Source organism: Perognathus longimembris, chromosome 28, assembly GCF_023159225.1.
Source record: "Perognathus longimembris pacificus isolate PPM17 chromosome 28, ASM2315922v1, whole genome shotgun sequence".
Classification (NCBI taxonomy): domain Eukaryota; kingdom Metazoa; phylum Chordata; class Mammalia; order Rodentia; family Heteromyidae; genus Perognathus; species Perognathus longimembris.
The window spans coordinates 48,250,675-48,266,915 of NC_063188.1; positions in this window are offsets into that span (position 1 = coordinate 48,250,675).

Below are 16,241 nucleotides of genomic sequence, written 5' to 3' on the forward strand. Positions count from 1 at the left end.
AAATCTAGAACCAATATTATACTTAATCGGGAAAAGTTAAATGCATTCTCTCTCTAAAATCAGGAATAAGACAATGATTCTCACTCTCTCCACTCCTATTCAACACAGAGCTGGAGTTCCTAGCAAGATCAATATGGCAAGAGAGACACATAAGGGAATCCAAGTAGGGAAACAAGGAGTGAAGCCGTTCTCTTTGACAATGATATAATCCTGTATTTAAAGAACCCTGTAAATTCCTCACCCAACCTACTGGAGTAGAATCTAAACAAAGTAGTGGGTTATAAAATCAACTCAAAAATGAATAGCCTTCCTGTATGCCAACAATGAGAAGAGTAATGCTGAAATCAGGAAAGTAACTACATTTGTAACAGCCTCAAAAAAAAAATACTTAGCAATTAACTTAATGAAAGATATGAAGGATCTCTTTTGTGAAAAATTTAAAACTCTGGAAAAACAAAATGAAGCATAATTAAGGAAATGGAAAAAAATTGCATCCTCCTTGTTGGGAAGAATTAACGTAGTAAAAATGGTCATTCTGCCCATATAAAAAATGCAGTGGATTACCCATCAATATCCCAAGAACTTTCTTCAAAGAAATAGGGAAATCTATCCAAAAATTCATATGGAATAATAAAAGGCCAAGAAGAGCAAAAAGAAATTCTTATCAGGAAGAAGAGTACTAGAGAAATATCAATACTGAATTTAAAGTTTTATTACAAAGCAATGGCAATAAAAATGGATTGGTAATGGTTAAAGTATAGGTCTGAGGATCAATGGAATACAATAGAAGACTAAGAAATGAGCCCCCAAACATGTAGCCACCTAATATTTCATAAGGGAGCCAAAAACACAAGTTGGAAGAAAGAGAGTTCTTCAACAAATGGTGCTGGCATAATTGTCTATCTACATGCAGAAAATTGAATCTGCCTCAGAATCAACTCTAAATGGATCAAAGACCTCAATGTAAGGCCAGATACTGTAATCATACTACACAAGGGGTAAGGGAAACCCTAAGCCTTCTCGGTACAGGTAGAAACTCCCCAAGGGTACAGAATCACAACATATGAAAGAAAGGCTGTACAAATGGGATTGTATCAAACGGAAGAGTTTCTGCTTAGCAAAGGACATAACTAACAAGACACCTCATAGAATGGCAGAAAATCTTCACTAGCTATATATCAAATGAGAGCTTCATATCAAAAATATACTTAGGTCTCAAAAAATTAAACCCCAAAGTAAACCCTCAAAAATGCAACAATCCAAGCAATAAATGGGCAAAATACTTAAAGAGAGGCTTCTCAGAGGAAAAACGTATGTCCAAAAGACATATGATGAAGTGTTCCACGTCACTGGCCATAAAAGAAAAGCAAGTCAAAATAACATTGAGATTTACCTCACACCAGTTAGAATTGCCACTATCAGGAATGCTAACAATTACAAATACTTGTGGAGATGTGGCCAAAAGGGAACCCTATTACTCTATTGGTGGAAATGTAAACTTGCTCAACCATTCTGGAAAGCAAAATGGAGGCTCCTTAAAAGACTAAATACAGAGCTTCCCTATTACCCAGTAATTCCACTCTTGGGCATTTATCCAATGGATCATAAACCAGGCCACTTTAAAGCCACCAGCACAACCTTGTTTACCAAAGCCAAAGCCAATATATGGAATAAATCTAGATGTCCTCCCCCAGTGGACCAATTAATATATATATCTTAGCTTCTAACTGGTTACTCCCAACCAGTCCACTATCCCTAAACACTTCCTTCTTGCCCCCAGTCCAGTTATTCCTCTTTCCTTGTAGTGGGCCACAATGGGTTTATGTTCCAAATGGAACTTTTCTGGCTTGTGCCCATGGTGTGTTCTCCCATGTCACTTATGTTAACTGGTCCTGTGAACTTGTCAGCCTTTTGCCTGACCTTTTCAAGTCTCTTTTTAACAGGATAACATCCCTCACCCAGGACGCCACCTGGGAATTTGCAGTTCAAGGCCATCATCTTACTACACTGCTCTGCCCAGCACAGATCTGGACTCTGAAGACCCAGGCCCCAGTGATTCCTTGATGTACCCAAGCTGGAAAAGGTAGCCAGAGGAAACCATGACACTCATTGGCCCTGATAACCATTCTCGTGGAAATGATGAGGACTTTTACCAACCAAAATGTCAAACAATTACTTCTTGGATGGTACCAGGCAAATGACGAATCAGGGACCCTTGACTACTTCTCCCCTTTACAGCAGGAAGTAGCTCCAGAAGAAACAACCTCCGCCCATACTCCCAGCCTGGTACCCCTCCTCTGTTATTAATAAACAACAAATGGGGGAATGTTAGCATTTCCATAGCCTCAGACCCTCAGCTCCTCCCACTAGCCCCAGATTCACCTATACTTAATGAGCCACTCCTACTCACTACCTCCCTACTTCCCCTTTACCCCCAGAGAGAGAAAAGCTGCCACCTGGATAAGTTGCAGACGCCATGTAGCTTCCTCTCCCATGGGAACTATGGCCCCACTAATAAACCTCCTTATGAACCTTCTTCTCCTGTCTGTGATTATCTCTGCATGGTCCCCTGGAATGGCCAGGACATATCCTTTCACAGTATACATTTATTCATGAAAAAATTCAAAACAACTAGTCATCGTTTCCCAAATCCCTGTCCTGGGATTAAGGATTCCATGGTTTAGTCAACATCTTGATTTGGCAGTCTGTAATGTAGTCTTTTGCTTCCTTTAATGTAGTCTTTGCTTCCCTTCCTCCTAGTGATCTATGATGGACTTGGAAATTCTTGCTACTGTTACACTATTGCACTTTTTCTCTCTAATTTCCTCCTTTTCTGCTACTTCTTTATGATTACTCTTTTACTCATTTTCTCACTTCAGAAATTAATTCCTTTTGTAATACTGTGTTCTTCTCAGTTACAATCAAAGCAGTAAAAGCTTCTATTCTGGCATCTTGTCTTACTTTTTCTTGAACTTTATAATATCACCATTGACAGAAACATGGTAACAAATGCTAATACTGTAATCTTTTTATTATATGTTTTAGAAAGCTATATAAAGAATCATAATCTTTTTAATAAAAATAACCTAAATTATAGCACAATAAATTTACACTAACTTATTTAGGAGTTTGAGAATGAGTGAAAATACAAATTTCAGTTTTTATATAAGAAATCCTAAAACTATATATTCATAAAAATATTACTAGAAAGTTTCCAAGAGAATTTTCATGGTTGATAACAAATACCAATGTTTATGTGTATACACACACAGATACACAAACACACATACACACTTGTTTATGATTTTGTCTTAAATGGCCTGCTTATTAGTACTTAGCTATATAGGTTAATCTTGATACAAAATTGACATTTAAAGTTATCTGAGGGATCCATATTGGGTTCCAAAGGTACAGTAGTAAATAGTGATTATATTAGGAAAGAAATGACAGATTGGAGTTTTTCTTTTTTATTAATAATTTTATTGTCTTTAACGAGTTATACAAAGGAATTTCAGTTCAACAAGAGTTTATAAGTACAATGTATCTTGATCAAGGTCACCACTTTTAGAAATCTTTATTGAAAAGGTGATGAGCAAGGGTTTACATATATAAGGTAATCAGTACGTTTGTTTTAAAACACTGTTTCTCCATCCCTTATTTTTCTCACTTATCTCTCCCAATTCCCCTCCCCAACAAGTTGTAGAGTTCATTTCCAAAAAAGTGTCAAATGAGTATCTACGTTGCATTAGTTCATCCTTTATCCAGCAGTTTCAGTGTTTCCATTTTCTTTTCATACACTGAATAAAGTTATATACAAGACAAAAGTTGGTGGCTGGGAATATGGCCTAGTGGTAAAGTGCTCTCCTTGTATACATGAAGTCCTGGGTTTAATTCCTCAGCACCACATATATAGAAAAAAGCTGGAAGTGGCACTGTGGCTCAAGGGGTAGAGTGCTAGCCTTGAGCAAAAAGAAGCCAGAGACAGTGCTCAGGCCCTGAGTCCATGCCCCAGTACTGGAAACAAAAACAAAACAAGACAAAAGTTTTAGAAAACTAAGAGAAATGAAAACAAAACTAACTACATATAGGAAATAATAAGGACCTCTTGTTTCAATTTCTTGGAGTTCCTGTTGATATGCTTCATTATATATGTTCTTATGTGCTTATTATATTTTCTGCTGAAGAATCTTAAGGTTATCAAGAAAATTAAGTCATCAGCATTCTTTCTTTCTTTTTTCTTTAAAAATTGTTTTGAAGTAGTTCTATAAATGAGTTTCTATTGAACAAAGCATTTTATGAATACAATATATCTTTTTTCTTTATTTTTATTTTTACTGGGTTTAAGTTATTACATATAATTCACAGTATACGTTTTAACTGTCACAATGATGAAAATTGTCATTCTACTGTACATAGCTTACAAAGTCTATGAACTTTAAAAATAATGTACATTATTATATTCCTTTTGTTTAGCAATATCTGTTCTCTTTTTCACTCATTCCTGCCTTCCCATTCCCACCCATGAGTTGCTTAGTTTCCTCATTCTGTGTCCTCTTTTATTTGGTAAAAGTAAATACAGTAAGTATTTTGGTATCTTGAGAACTGTTTACTTTTCTCTATATCTTTGCATTTTAATTTTAACACCTGCATATCAGGGAGACCATATGCCATTTGTCTCTCTGTTCTTGGCTTGTCTCACTCAGCATGATTAGTTTAAGTTCCATACATTTTCCAGCAAATGTCATTACTTTGTCCTTTCTAATGACAGTGTAAAATTCCATTGTATATAGGCACCACATTTTCTGAAAACATTCATGTGTAGTGGGGCATCTGGGTTGTTTTCATATCTTGGCTATTGTGAATAGTGTAGCAATAAACATGGAAGTGCAAGTGTCCTTGTCATATGCTGGTTCCTGTCAATATATCTTAATCAATGTAACAGCATTCAACATTCTCCCCCATCCTTCTCCTAATTACTCCTTTTCTCACTCTTCTTACTTTCCTAAAATATACATTGGATTCTCTCTGTCTCGCTGTCTGTCTCTGTCTGTCTGTCTGTCTGTCTGTCTGTCTCTCTCTCTCTCTCTGTTGTTTTTGTCAATCCTGGGCCTTGAATTCTGGGCCTAGGCACAGTTCTTAAGCTCCTTTAACTCAAAGCTAGCACTCTTACCACTTAAGCTACAACACTACTTCCTGCTTTTTCTGTGATTAATTAAAGAGTCTTACTCATAGACTTTTCTACCTGGGCGGGCTTTGAACTGTGATCCTCAGATCTCAACCTCCTGAATAGGTAGGATTACAGGTGTGAGTCATGGGTGTCTGGCTAACATTGGATTCTTGACTACTTTCTTCTCCTTTTCTCCTCTTCACTGGAGAACCCCTTTCCTCTTGACCCCACGTCACCCCTTTCAAGTAGCAGCTTTTTGTTGTTTTATTTCGCTGAACTTTAATTTTCCCTTTCTAAACAATTACACTATTGAGTTCTTCCTTGAATTTACCATATTTCAGTTAATACACTTGTATACACTTGCACACTACCATACATATGTCCTTATAAGTATGTAAGCTAAATTTAGCTTCCACATATAAGGGAAAATATGCATTATTTGTCAGCATTCTTTAACATCAAATATTTTAACATTTAATTATATCTCATATTCACCAACAGAAAAATTCTTGCACAAGAGATTTGTGCCCAACCTTGTATGATTTTATTTCTCAATGTCTAGAATACTGTAAAAAACTGTTAAAAATCTAATCAATCTGTATGTTAATGTCTCATACTTGTAATCCTAGCTACTCAGGAGGATGATATTTAGAGAATCTCTGTTCAAAGCTGGCCCAAAGGGAAAAGTTCATGAGATTGTTTCCCCAATTAGCCTGCAAAATGCTAGAGTGATAATGCGACTCAAATTGTAGAACACAAAACATGACTAAGAAAGCCAAGAAAGAGCGTGAGGCCTTGAGTTCAAGTCATAATACTGGCAGAACTTTTGCAGTAGTAATTCCTGTTAATTTTAAACATTTTTAAACATAACTGCATGAAGAGAGTTGAGCTTTTGAGAAAGTATATTTGCTAATTCAGAATTATTTTCTGTGGGTTAACTTTTAAAGTATTTAATTTGATTTATTAACCAACTAGCTAGCAACTGATTTTTTTTCTGGTTAAAACAAATCTCTAGTGTACTTTTAAGCTAAGTAGAAGTGTTTCTTCTCATTATGTTGAAGCTTAATTGTAATTTCTGAAATTCAATAGCCCATTCTAACAAATTTCTCATGTTACTATGGTATTCAGGTATATGTCACTATGAGAAAATCCTGAGATAATTATAATTAGAAAAGATTAATTTGTCTCTCATTTGAGGTGGTTGTAGCCTATAAATGTCTCGTTGTATTTGTTGAGGGCTCTTGGGTAAGAAGTACATTTTGGAAGCATTATATAACAAAATATACCCACTAACTTTATTGTCAAAAAGGAAAAAAGGAGACTTGGGTGCCCTAATTTTCTTCAGGGGCACAGACCCATGACTTCAAGAGACACCACTGGGCCCCACCTCTGAAACTTTCGAGTACTTTTCAGCAGTTAATAACTTTGGATAAAGCTTTCAATGTATTAGCATTTTGGAAATATTTAAGATAGAGATGATAGCCTCATGATCATACATTTTATGGGGATTTTTTTTCTATACCTGTCACTTACAGAACTACAAGTTACATATGTAGTACTTTACTCAGCTTTTCCTAATTTATTCAAAGATATACTTTATTAAAATATTTATTCATGATTTCTGATATTTACTTTTCTTTTGTTCTTTTTCTTTCTTTCTTTTATCATTGGTCATTGAGCTTAAGCTTGGAGCTTATATGCTGTCCCTGAACTCCTTAGCTGAAGGCTAGCATGCTACCACTTTGAGTCCCAGTGCCACTTTGGGTTTTCTGGTATTTAATTAGAGATAAAAGACACAGGGACTTTCTTGCCCAGGCTAGCTATATATCATGATCCTCAAATCTCAACCCCTGAGTAGCTAGGATTTCACATGTGAGCCACCAGTGCACATCTAATATTTATTTTTATTTATTAGAAAGAAATACTGCTTTCCAAAATGTGGTTGTGGCAAAGAATAATAAGAAATTGAAACAGATTTCTTTTGACATGAATGGACAGAGTACAAATTGCGAGCAAAATGTCAAAGAAAGGAGACCAGGGTGCTAATACCAAGAGAGTGAACTGCTTAATAGGGAAGTAGAGAATGCCATTTTGAATTGTAGCTTATTTGATCAATGAAACAATTATAAGAAGAGAACAAAGTTGGGGAGGCTTATAAAGATAGCCAAAGGAAGCAATAGCAATTAAACAAAGTAGAATGAACTAAACCATAGAAATTGTTCAAAAGTATACATGATTAATAAAATAGAAATGAGAGAATAATTTATTAAGAATGACATTGGCAAGTCCTGCATTATGTGCTTTTTACATATTGTGAAAAAGTCACCTGTTAGCCCAATTTAATCAAATAACAGAAATGCTTCTAATATGGCCTCACCTTCCTACTGCCACAAGAATAATACTTCTGTAAAATTTCTTCTGCTGAGAAATATAAGAGCAATTAGTAAATAATTGGGGTTACTAAAATAATTATTAATGCAATGTTGATGTCATAATAATCACCGTAATAAACTTACTTTGTCTCAAAGGGTATATAAATCATTATTTTATCTTTCTGAAATTTTGTTTTAGTTTATCATGTAAAAGGCATTTTGCTTTTGAGCTACCAATGGACTGTAAATGAACAGATCAAGGCATTATTTAACAAAAGAAGAAATAACTCCACAATCATGAAATTTAGGTCAGTTTATAGAAAATTCAATTATCTGGGAATACCAATGTTATGTCTCATATTTATCACACACAAAGCTATTTTGTGTATGCATTGGTTCTGAATCTTAAGCTTGGTACAGTCTCAGTGCATTTTTGTCCAAAGACAATGCTTGATGACTTGAGCCATAGCTCTACTTCTGTATTTTGATGGTTATTGAAGTTAAGAGTGCTAGGCACATTTCTGCCACAGTTGGCTTCAACCCTGACCCCTGGATCTCATTCTCCTTTTGAGCTAAGATTGCAAGCATGAACCTCTGGCACTTCTAGGCTCTTACTTTTTAAGAAAGGTTCACTTAATGTTGTGATCTTCCTGACTTCTGTTAGAAGTATAGATGTAATCTACCATACATGCAAAATTCTATAAATATTTTTTCTGCTAGCCTATTCTGGAAAACCATGTGAAAGTTTCTTAACAATGAATGTGAAGATTAGCAAGAGGACCATGCCCTGTAATCCATGATATTTATGAGTTTGGTTATAGGACAATCAAGTCTACGAATGTCGAGATAATAATAAGAGGCATTCCTTGAAAAGAAATTATGATACAAATGAATATTATGTCTCAAATCCCAGTGTGGGGAGAAAACATCTCATGTAACTGTGTGCGTGCATACCGACCTATATTAGAGTAAGTTTCAAAACTTTACACAATTCCAAGTTCTCAGGTCATAAAAATTTTCTAATCCTTTCTTCTTATCCTTCTTTTAGTCTCCTAAGTGGTTATGACTTATGAGCAGTAGGTTCATTTTTTCTCAAGTATGTATCTTATTTAAGTGTATAATTTACTCAAACTTCTAACATTGTTAATAAAGATTTAGATGAAAGTAAAAGAAATCAAGTGACAAAGAAACAGTATAGGAGTAAATCAATAAAATATTTATTTGTTTATGTGGTACTGAGGAATCTAACTCAGGGACTTATGCATTCTAATCAGGCACTGTAACACATTCCCAGCCACATTCCCAGCCCTAAATCAATAAAATATACACAACTAAAGAGATGTTTCAAAACATAGAGAATAGCAATGCTCTCCTAAAAACCATTTTAACATAGCGTGGGGGAGGGTGGGGGAGGAAGATGGCAGAGGTACAGCTGGGGTCTAACTGAGCTCTCTCCAATAAACTAGTTTTAGTGTCCCAGTGAAAACTCCACAGCTAGAGATGCACACCATGTCAGCTCTAATGGTGCAGAGATTTTTGTCCAGACAGCAAAAGTTCAGGCAGTATGCTTAAGAAGACAGATTTGAAAATATGCTTGTGGCAATGGCTGCAGTAGTGGCCAGACAGAGACAAGACAGAGGAACCAGAGTCAGAGTGCACATGACTTTTTACACACCTTGAGCACAAACTGGATGACTATAATCAGAAATCCACATCCTTCTTGCCAAAGACAGACACAGATTGTAGTTGGTCCCAAAAAACAAGGGGAAACATGAGTAGCCCACAAAAGGCATCCTCACTCCTCACAGAACAGATTTTGGAAGGTAACCCCCCCACACTCTGCCACACACACATACACCCTAGAAGAATGTCAGCATTGATACTAGCATAAAGGCTGCCAGAGCAGCTTGGTGAGAACTCAGGCTACAGAAGTAGCGACTGTGACACCATATTTCAACAGAGTCAAATCCATCCTGGAGAAGGTTGCCCAACCCAGGATGCTGAAGCTCCTCCCGGAGAGGGACGACCTTACTGGGTAGGCACAGCTAGAGGCTGCTTTGCCCCTCTGCAGTGAACAAAGACATCCCATTCATATAACAGCAGAAACAGCAGCTTTGCCAGTTGCAGGAATTAAAAAGCCAAAAGTGTATAAAATCTCTCTGGAAAACAAAGAAAAGTAGATATGCTTTAAAAGCCAAGAGTGGCTCCAGGCTGTGCTAGCCCCTTTAGGAAAAGCTACGGATACCAGACATGCCACAACCTCATCCACACTCAAGCTCATTTATAGACTCCAAGCCACAGAAACCAGAAACTTCCTTCCGGCTTTCTCACAGAATATGGCTCTCCAAGTACCTTAGTCTGGGAGGAGGGACACAAATACTCCAAGTTTGTAAGGCAGAATATTTTTATGCCTGCTCAAACTGAGCCACATGGAAAATTGACCACAAGAAAATCAAAGGGTTCATGAAGAGACTGGATATTGGAGATAAGAGAGACACGAGATTGCCCAAATAAATTAAAGAGTTATTTTTTAACTATAGTTTTTTTTAAATGTTTTCTTTTTTTACTATTTTTATTTTAGTTTTGTTTCCTATTTTTTCACATTTTTTTCTTTATTGCTCTTCTGTTCATTCCCAGATATAAAGGCAATGGTGATTAATAGACTTCCTCCTTAATTGTGTGCATATTAACTGAGAGTATGTTTTGGTTATTCAATTTTCCATTTCTCAACCTCTTATTTTTTAATTTTAGTATGATTATTTTATCAATATATATTTAATTATTTATTTATTTTATTAAATTTTCTTTTCTTGGTTTTTCATTTCTCTTTCTTTCTTTCTCTACATTAAACTCATAGTTTTGTTCATTCTGCTCCTTTCCTTGTATATATTCCTCTACTCTTGCTTTCTCTTCCTTCTATTATTCATTATATTATATTATATATTATCTTTGTTCTCAATTCAACTCAACACATTTTACCTTATTTCTGATCCATCACCTCTTCTTCATATTCTTTAGTTCATCCATCTGTGGTTATTTGCTGTTGACCTAGACCCTATTTGTATCAATTTTGACTGTGTCAAAGTGGGTTATCATTTTATCCTTTTGATTCAGATTGTTTTAAAGCTCATGACAAATTTGTTCACTGATTAAAACTGTATATATGGGCTGGGGATATAGCCTAGTGGCAAGAGTGCTTGCCTCGGATACACGAGGCCCTAGGTTCGATTCCCCAGCACCACATATACAGAAAACGGCCAGAAGCGGCGCTGTGGCTCAAAGTGGCGGAGTGCTAGCCTTGAGCGGGAAGAAGCCAGGGACAGTGCTCAGGCCCTGAGTCCAAGGCCCAGGACTGGCCAAAAAAACAAAACAAAACAAAAAAAAACTGTATATAATTCCTACTCCAGAATTACAATACTCCTCCTGTAACAAAAAATAGAGAGAGAGGGTGGAATATCTATCTGTGATTTTGAACCTGTAGAGTCTGTGCAATTATAGAGTTTGGGGCTGGGTTTTGTCTTAAAATTGTGTTCTGTTGTGGTACTAGATCTGCTTTTGTATACAAAATGGAGAGGTATAGTGAAAATTCCTATCTATGATTGTGAGCCTGTGAAGTCTGTTCAACTACTTGGCTCTCAGGTGGTTCTTCTCTTAAAATTGTGTTCTATTGTGGTATTTGGTTGGCTTTCTCATCCAAATGGCCAGAACAAGTCATAGAAACACCAGAAAAGTGGCAAGTTAAGGAACCTCAACTCCTACTAAAAATAAAGAGGAAACAGCAGTCACTGAAACACCTAAAGTATAGTTCTGAAAATGTTTTACAAACAGTACTGGTAAACATACTGAATGCAAAGAATGTAATCCTTCCTTGGCTATCCGTGGACATGATGATGCTAACAAAAGAGTAATACAAGAATTCATGGAATGCACAAACAGAAATAAAGAATTAAAAGGAGGCTTCACTGGAAAGGAAATAAGAATATCCAATAGACAGATGAAGAAGTGTTCAATATCTCTGGCCATAAAAGAAATGCAACATAAAACTATGTTGAGATTCCATCTCACCCCAATTAGAATCACCATTATCAAGAAATAAATAATAACATACTGTTGAGGATGTGGCCAAAAGAGAATGCTACTAAACTGCTGGAGGGAATGTAAACTGGCTCACCATGGAGGTTCCTCAAAAGACTTAACACAGAACTCCCCTGTGATGCAGATATCACACCCCTGAGCATTTACCCAAAGAACCACAAACAAGTCTACACTGAAGCTACCAGCACAAATAGTTTGTTGTAGCATTATTTATCACAGCTAGGATATGGAATAAACCCAGATGCCCCTCAGTAGATGAATGGATCAAGAAAATGTGGTATGTATTCACAATGGAATTCTATGATTCCATCAGAAAGAATGAAAGCACACCATTCCTAAGGATATGGAAAGACTTGGAAAACAGCATATTAAGTATTCCAGACCCAAAGAAACATAGGCTCCATGGTTTCTCTCATTTGTCATCATTAGTATATGTCTAGGGTAGCCCTAGCAGAGGATAACAATAGCTGTCTATCTATATACATATGACCATATAAAATGATACTAATCAAAATACAGAAAGAAAAGTTTTTTAGTATATGGTGGGAAGTTATTTCTTTTTTCTTTCATTTATTCTTTTTTCTTATCCACTGTTATTACTGTATTTTGTTGTGGAAACCTGTGTCTTTTTTATACATTTATGTGCTTTGGTGGTAGGAAGGGGAATAACATAATGGTGAGACAAAGAACAAAGGGTGAACCAACACAACAGCAGTACTTACTAGACACTATCTTGGAAATGAACTTTATAACTTGGGAGTAGGGGAAGTGTCATGGTCTTGTGGGTGTTTGTGTGGGTGGGAATGTGAAAAAAGGAGGGAGGAGCTAAGAATGGTGGATAAGAAATGTAATTTTTGGATGGCTTTCCTATGAACTCCCTAAAGGAAAAAAAATAATAAAAAGAATTAAAAAGAAAAAAATGTAATTATGTCTTTCCTTATGTAACTGTAACCCATTTGTACATCATCTTTACAATTAAATTAAGCTAAATTAAAAACACACCATTTAAACTACAGATAATCTTCAGTTGTGCTAGGCAAGTCACACTCACATGATCTTAAGTTACATAGTATAATTTATACATAAATTATATTAAAATTTATATAATAATAAACAACACTTAAGAATTTATTTAAATAATTATTTCATACAATAAAAATCAATGTATATAATTTATTTTAAGAACTTTAATATTTAAGAAATATCCATATATACTTATGAAAGCTATATAATTTTATATAAAATAAGATTATGATTTATGACAATTGTATGTATGAATTCATATTTATATATAAGATTCTATACTATTCAGTGATTTTTAGGAGCATTTAATGTAGGGATGTGGCTACAAATAAATGTTTAATATGAAATTTTAATGTAAAGATAATTCTAGGTTCATTAGAAATTTGATTTTAGGTATATTACCAAATTCTTATCATTGTTGTTTTCAATATTTTGTAAAATAAGAATACCATGGATATGAAATGAAGTACTGCTAAATTATTTTACTGTTACACTCAGCAAATTTATTTAGTATTTGACTCATTTTCCTCAGAACAAATCTAGTTCAGAACCCTGATATATGAGTCATAACGAAAGACAAGTAACATTTGGTAGTCAGGAGCTATTCTGTTTCTTCACCTTCTGTAAGACTGTACTTCACTAGGCAGAATAGAAAAATTTTCCTTGACAGGAATAATTGCAAAAGGTATTTCTAGTTTATTTTACCAGAGAAAACTCCGTGGAATAATGTAGCTGTATAGAAAGGGAGATATAGTCAAATGTAAGTTCAGGTTTAGCAAGGAAAATAGTAAAATTTTACTTCAGATGTAACCAAAAAAATCCACATGTATTAAAGAAAAAAATATAAAATATAAAATACTAAGAATCAGATTGGCAGGACACTAAACAACACAACTCTCTTCCTTCATGTATACATGTCATTTAGTATATTTAAGAAATGTTGGTTGTTTTTAAATTAGCTAAATATATATTAAAGGAATTTCTGATACTTAACACAAGAGGCGGCAGAAGCCACACATTGAAAAAAACCAAACAGAATTCTGGTCTAGCAGGTTCAGAACACTGTTTTTAACATCTCAGCTTAGCTGCTTTAATTACATCGAGATAGGAGATGGGATCCCTGGGCCATGACACATTCGACACACACCAGACAATTGACTTCTGCAGATAATCCCGCTGTCACTGAACATTCCAGAAAAACTTGGGCAGACAAGTTTTAGAGTTGTCCCAGTAAGCTGCAAGAGGATATCTTTTCTATTAGAAAATTTCCACTGCATTCCAGTCGCAATGTGGAGAAAACATCATTCCTTTTTTAAATAAGAAAAAATCATATATATATATGTATATATATATATATATTACACTCAGTCTGAGCTTCAATTAACTACAAGAGTTTGCAAAGAAATTCTAGTGTGAGACACTCCCCAGTTTTTGTTGCTTAGAACAATTATTATTTACTGTATTTATATCCAGTGCCAGGCAAAAGTATTCAAAAAAGTATTAAAGTAATGGGTTAAAGGCTAAAAAAATGTTGATTAGGATGAACATTTACATTTAAGGTTGGTGAAGATAAATAGTTGAATTTAAAGCATATCGATAAATTAGAAAAAAAAGTACTCTATCATTACTATAAATACTGTAATAGTGTATATTTTTTGAAAACGTGGTTATAATTGGAACTAAAGATATTATTACACTCTGCTAAGATAATAATGTATTTGTTACAAGCTTATGAGAACTAACTGTAACACACACACACACATAAGACAAGTACTCTTAGTTCAGTAACATGTACTTACAAGTATACATACTAAATACAATTCATAAACATAAAATGTTAACTGTCATATCACAAAAATTAAGATTTTAATTCTTCTTTACTAATTAGCTCTTCACATTTACCCATACCAGTGAAGATTTGTGCCTTCAGTTTTCCAACTATAAAATTAAGGACCATCTTGAGATCTACTTCCTTTACAAACTTCCAAGATTTATTAGTGACTAATTTTATGTAAATAATTAATGAAAATAAACGAGGTTTATTTTCCTTTTAATTCTCGAAAACATTTCCTCCTTGAAGTTGTTTGTTACCACTTTATAGGTTTTTGATTTGCTTTGCAAATCTTAGGGGAAAGAAGTATCCTTCTTAACATGCTTTTGCTGAATTTGAATTGATGTCACAAAGTGCTGCATTAATTTGTCATTTCAATACTCATTAAGGCTTTTTTCTATGTAAATATATCAGAAAGGTTTAAATTTAGCATAATGAATAGTCTTACATATTTCTAACTTGAAATAAGTCTACATTAAAATGATATTTGTGTTACATTAAGAATTGTAGACAAAGAGAGAAAGATACATATGCATTAGATTAATGTGAACTTGAAATGTATTTAGCATGGTTTTCTTTTGTTTTGTGTCAATCCTAAAGCTTGAACTCAGGGATAGGCCCTGTTTCTGAGATATCTTTGCTCAACTACTTGAGCCACAACCACAATTCCTGCTTTTTGATGGTTTACTGAGATGAGTTTCCTTTGTATTGCAGCCTAGATTGGCTTCAAACCATGATCCTCAGGTCTCAACCTCCTGAAAAGCAACAGTTGCAGACTTTCTCTTCTCTTTTTTTCTTCCCTCCCCTTCCCTTCCTGTCCCTTCCCTTCCCTTCCCTTCCCTTCCCTTGCTTCCCTTTTTTTTTCCTTCCCTTCCTTTCCCTTCCTTTTTCTTTTCCCTTCCTTCCTCCCTCCCTCCTTCCTTCCTTTTTTTCTTCATTTCTTTTGTTCATTCAGTGGTACTAAGGTCTGAATTTGAGGCTTGCACCTTGCATTTTCACAGATTTTCTTATTTTCCTGTTTGGATTCTGTATTTACTTTTTAGTTTCATATTATACTACATAACAACTTAATATTTTGCTTTTTAATGTGTTATGACTTGTTTTCTACCTTGCAGATTATTGCAAATATATTTTCAAAGAATTGTCTATTCTGCTCTTATTTGATGGACTATTCATTGTAGCTTTATAGACTCCACTTGGTTTATAATGTGAAAATCAGTTCTTTCTTTATGGATTATTAGGATGATCATTCACTTTTGAGAGTGGAGTATTGAAATTCCTTCTTTTCATATTGCTGTTTACTTCTCCAGTCAGTTCTATAAATATATCTTTCACATATTTGGCACTCCAATGATTTGTATAGACACATTTTACTTTTTATATCATCTTGACACAATTTGTTCTTTATAGTTACATAACCTTTAAAATTTTTTACCTAAAATATATTTTGTCTGGTATAAATACAATAGTGTTAGCATTTTTTAACTGTCCACTTTTAGGGGCTATCTTTGTATATCTTGCACATCAAGATGTATGAATTTTTATGCCTAAAATGAATCTCTGCTTCAATATATACTCATAAGTTACTTTTATTCATTTAGCCATTAAAAATTTTCTATTTTCTTTAGAGAATTTTAATCATCACTAAACTAACTTCTGAAAGCTAGAAAATCATTTTCACAATTTTGCTAATTGTTTATTTATTGATTTGTATGTGCTATGCTCCTCCTCTTACTGGCTTCCTATACCATCA